This window comes from Suricata suricatta, chromosome 10, assembly GCF_006229205.1.
Source record: "Suricata suricatta isolate VVHF042 chromosome 10, meerkat_22Aug2017_6uvM2_HiC, whole genome shotgun sequence".
In the NCBI taxonomy this organism is placed as follows: Eukaryota; Metazoa; Chordata; class Mammalia; order Carnivora; family Herpestidae; genus Suricata; species Suricata suricatta.
The window spans coordinates 98,650,552-98,656,180 of NC_043709.1; positions in this window are offsets into that span (position 1 = coordinate 98,650,552).

Here is a 5,629-nt window from a genome sequence, read left to right on the forward strand (position 1 = left end):
TTCCCTCTGATACTCAGCAGACTGGATGTGGAATGCACTTCCCTTAGGACTCTGCTTTGTTTCCTACCATACCACTGACACACACTTAAGCTCATGCCACAGGGATCATATATTCCCTTCTTCCAAATTTTCTCTCTGCTCAGATATTGTTTTGTGAGTTTCACTTGTGATGACAAGGAGGAGATAAGAGGAGTGAAGTAGAGGTAAAGCTACATTCTAATCTTTCTGTCTGCACTGTGTAAAAGAGTTCAACTTTTATTGAGTTATGTGCTGGTGCAGGCGGGTAGAAGGCAGCTGTTCCAGGTGATACTTGGGGGGAGTGGGAGAACTCGTCTTGTTGACACACTAGTTGGCAAGCCTGCACTGAGCATTTTCTCTTTGCCTATTTTAGAACAAAGTGTTAAGAGGAAGTCAGAGGCATGGAAGTACTAGAATTTAGAAGGACAATTTGTTAGATGCACTTGGGAACACAACATTCTCAAGAAGCAGTGCCAAGTGCAAAATTTGTGAACAAAAAACTTTTCGTGGATAGGGAAGGGTTAGCTGCTGAAGTGCCATTTGAACTGAGTCAAGGAGCATGGTTGTTTTTCTACAGATAGAAAAAGTGGTGGGAAGGTTATAGTTGTCCAGGAAGTGGATAGCTGGGCTAGATGGGGCTGTCATTGCAGGGTAGAGAGGGAGGTGTAGGTATTCAACAAATAAAATAAGAATTAGGGCTTGGTCTTTTATAATACTCTAGAAGGGGCTAAAATCAATCAATTAATCAGCAATTACAGAGTTTCCCGATGTGCTGGGGGCTGGTGGCTCAGAAATGTATAAGGCATAATCTAGGCCCTGATACTACACCATAGAAAAATTAGAGATGAAGACATTTGGCATAATAAAGTGAACCTGCATAAATCAGACAGAAAACTATTAGTTTGTCCTAGAGATAGTCATGGTAGACCAGATGTCCATGCTTCCTATTGCATTCAGGTGTGACTAGATAACCAATTCTCACTAGTAGATTAATATGAGTGGCCTAAAAGTCTTTTTCAAAGGAGAGTGTGCCTTCTCCACTGCTATCTCCATCTACATTTTAGATGGAGAGCCAGAAACAGGAGTCTGAGTCCCTGAGCTGGAATCTTTCTAACCAGGACACATGCTGAACTGTTATGGGAGTCGGAAGTACACCTCTATTGTGTCAAGCTACTGATATGTTCGGGTTTATTTATTACAGCAGCTGGTGCTTTCTTAGCTCTTCCTGTCCTATAGTGAAATCAGTCAGATAATCACTGAATAGCATTTTCTGGGACTCCATTCTAGAGCCAAGGACATGTAACTGGACTTACATGGAACTCTGCAGAGTTAGAGTTTATAAAATGATTGAATTTATTCCTTAGGGTATTCTGACTTTCTCTACTTCATTCATATGCCCAGAAGGGAAACATCTCCTGCTCCCGCCCACTCTCTTTTCCCTTAGGACGCACAATAACCTAGAGAGATCATATGCTTACCTGCCTTGATTTCCTATGGACCTACTCATGGGAGATCCTGGCTTGTCACTGAAGGATATTCTATAATCCTTGATTTTTTTTTGCCAGATCCTTGATTATGAAAATTTTAATACAATTTCATAATTTAAGATACTATTTGCATTATGCAGCTTTCCAAAAACCATTTGAACCATTTCCCCCCAAAAGGCATAACATTGGTAATTAATCAGAGTGGATCATAAGGAGAAGGGATACAAAGCACATGAGTGGGTGAGAGAGTAATGGGGTTGTGGTGAGTGTGTTAGGGCTCCATGCCTTCAGATGCTGTAAGCCCTTCACACCCAGAAGAGAATCTGCTTGCTCTGTGCGGGGCCAGCCTTGGTCAATCAGCGCAACTTGATTCTGATGCCCTCTCACCTCCCCATCCCAACCAGGGCTGATCCTGAGCTTCTTGTCCAGCTTCTCTGCACTGCCACCCAGAACCCTCAATATTCTATTCCTGGTCCCAGGTAAGCATGTGTGTGATGTTTGCTTTCCAGACTTAAATCGTTTCTCTTCTTAAGAAGAAATGAAAGGAGGAGCACCTGGTGGCTCAGTCATTTAAGCGTCCGACTTTGGCTCAGGTCATGATCTCATGGTTTATAAGTTCGAGCCCCATGTCGGACTCTGTGCTGACAGCTCAGAGCCTGGAACCTCCTTCTAACTCTGTGTCTCCCTCTGTCGCTGCCCCTCCTCTGCTTGTGCTCACTCTTGCTCTCTCTCATAAATAAATAAACATTAAAAAAAAAGAAACAAAAGGAATCTAAGAAAGACCGTCTAAAGACTAGAAAATATCTAAGGCTCAAGAGAAGGAATTACTATAGCAGTATAACCCAAATTAGTGTAACCACTTTGGAAAATTGTGTGCCATTTGTCTGAAAGCTAACATACACATTCCCAAGGAGCCACCAGGGTCCACACCTACAAATATACCTGGCAGATATGCATATATTGTGAAAAGAAAAAGACTATAAAAGAATGCTCATACCAGCATTATTTGTAATAGCCCCAAACTGGAAACAAACTTCATGGCCATCAGCAGTATATGGGTAAATATATAGTGATAAATTCACATACAACGGATATGATACAGCAGAGAAAAAAAATGCAAAGTTTACTCTATGCAACAATATGAATCTCACAGACAAAATATTGAGCAAAATAAGCCATACATAAAAAATATTTAAAGTATGAATCCATATACAGGTTCAAAAACAGGCAAAAAAAACTTTATAAAAAACAAGAGTACTGGTTATTTTGGGAAGTCACTGATTAGGAGACCAGGAGGGAAGCTTCTGAAGCCAGGAAGGAGTTTTCTCAGTGCCTGGAATGTTCTATGCCCTTTACTTGAGTGGTGGTTTCATGCGCTTCAAATTTATGTACCTTATTGTAGGTATGCTCTACTATAGTCATAAAATGTTCAGATAAACAGGAAGCTTTAAATTAGAATTGCAGACACTGGCAATTAGTGGCTGAGGTACTTTAGGATGAGGGTCATCAACCAGGCAGTGAGTGCTGCTCTATACATTGTGCCCTCAGCCTGTAGAGGTGCCAGAGGCATGGCCCATCTCTGTCTTCAAGGAGCTCTGGACACCACACAGGAAGCTCTCTTCTTTACCCTCCATTCCTTCTGTAAGAGACCCGAATAGTGTCTGCAAAGAAACTGGAGATGGAATGGCTCAGCCCTCCCAAGCCTTTGGAGGTTGGCGATGCAGCTTGCCTGATATCTTCTCCCAGGCCATTCACTCTCCTGCTTTGCTTTTCATTGTCTCTTTTCTCCCCTCAGACTGTCAGTGGTTCCCTCCTCACCCTCTCTCTCTTTCTCGCTGAGAAGGTAGGAGCCATTAGATTAGAGGTGGACCTCTGCCCTCCAGCCTGCGGGCCTTGAGCTTGCACATCTGCCCTCCATTGTTCTCCTGTTCGGGTCCCTCCTACCCCTATTTCTCTCTCTGGGATCATTCCCATCAGCATAAACAAGCTGTACTATCTCCCATATTAGGATAAAACCAGAAAAACTTCTCCCTCCAATTATTGTTTCATTTACGTGCTCTCCTTTAGAGCAAAGTTCTTCAAAAGACTTAAATCTCAGTGACCTCCATTGGGAAGAATGTTCTCCTATTCTCTCTTGAATCCTCATCATCTGGCTCTTGTTGCCATTACCAAACACCTCCACGCTGCACCATCCAGAGATGTTCTCAGTCTTTATCTTGTTGAGAACACACAGCACCTGCTACAGGTGGTTCCACTCCCCTCCTAGATGCCGTTCTTCACCGGGCTGCAGGGGACCGCTCCCTCTGGATCTTCCCCCTGCTTCACTGTTTCTTTTCTTGGTTTTGTTTTGTTTTGTTTGTTTGTTTCACATCTGCCCCAGAGTTTACTCCTTGGATCTTATTTTCCCCTCTCCCTACCCTTACATCATTATTTCTCATGTAGTGTCAGGTTTTAAATGCAAACTCCAAACATTGAACTCTATTTGAATATATATGTATGAATACCTCATTTATCCCAAATTGACTGTCTTCCAAACCAGATTCCTCTTGCAGGATTTCCATCTCAGTATATAGCGACTCTGTTTTCCAATTGCTCAGGTTAAAAACCTTTCGTGGTGTCAACCCCCTGGTGTCTTACTCAGTCCAAAGAGTCAGCCTTTCATCTGAGTGCCACCCAGTGTTGTTCATCTCTGGTGATGGAAATGCTGTTCTTCCAGCTGCTCAGATCAAAACCTTTGACATCATCCTTCCCCCTCCCTCTTTCATGACCCACATTTGTCACCTCTACTTTCAAAATATGTCTGGAATCAGACCACTTCTTGCCAGCTGAACCACACCTAAACCACTGTCACCTCTGCAAGATTGTGACCACAGCCTCCTGGACTCCCTGCTTCAACCCTTGCTTCCTTACAATCTACTTTCAGTGTTCTCCCCCTGGCAGCCAGGACAGGCATTTAAACCTGTCAACTGCCCATGCCTTTCCTCTGCTCAGAGCTACTAAGGGGGCTCCCTTCCCCTCCAAAGTACACAGTTTTTGTTACCTGATCTGGATCCTGCTCCTTCAACTTTGTCTGCATCACAGGGTGACATTCAAACTATTAAGTTGCACTGTCATGTGGGCACTGACAGTCTGAACCAGTGCCCATCACAGGGCTAGAGGAAGGGCCTGAAAGTTTCCTGTTCTGCCAGGCATTATCCTGTAGTTGCTGGATACAAGGAGTTCCAAGAGGGAGGGAAGGTCTATGGGGCCAGAGTAATGCTGAGGTGGTGCGTGAGAGTTTCGAAGAGAGGTTGTTTGCCAACCAGCTTGGAAGGTTTTCAGTGCTTTCACGATCAGCAGTCCTGTTATCGGTGTGTATTAGCTGAACGTCAGTACCCTCCTGCCACTTTCCTCCTGTTCACTCTACTCCCGCCATGCTGAGCCCTACAATCATGTGCCAGGCATTCCTGCGTGGGTGCTCCCCTGCATGTGGCTCATCACCTCACTCCTGTAGATTTACCTCAGCCAGAATTTTCTTTTCTTCGAGGAGCCCATCGTGATCACCAGCATCCCCATCACCTGTATCTCTCTTGTCAGTCTACAGAGTTCTCTCAAAAGTCTGATACACCTGATATTTACTTACTTTGATTGCCTTTCTCTTTACTGGAGTGTGAAATTCAAGAGGGAGGAGGATTTGTTTTTCTTTCCACTGCAGCTCCATTGCCTACAACTAGCAGGCACTCAGTGACATTATTAAATTAATGAATAAATGAACAGTCTGTCATTAAATAAAACTAATAATTAGTACCAACCAACCTTCAGACTAAAGCTCGGCATAAAAAATAACATTGTGAGGGTCAGAGCTACACATGAGAGGAATGAGCTATTTCAAAGACCCGGTGTACTCTCAATTTTGGGAAACTGTGCATTATGTTGGGATGTTGTTTCCACCAATCTGGGCCTCAAATGATACAACTCACTTAACATCTCAGGACTTCTGTGTCATCATCTACAAGATGGGGTAATATCACCCATGTCACAGGGCTGTGTTGACAAAGTTTGCAAACAAAGAGCTTGTCATAAGGCTCCACACGTTAGGTTTACTGACTTGGTTCTGTCCTCCTTTATTCTCTTGTCCCTGAGGG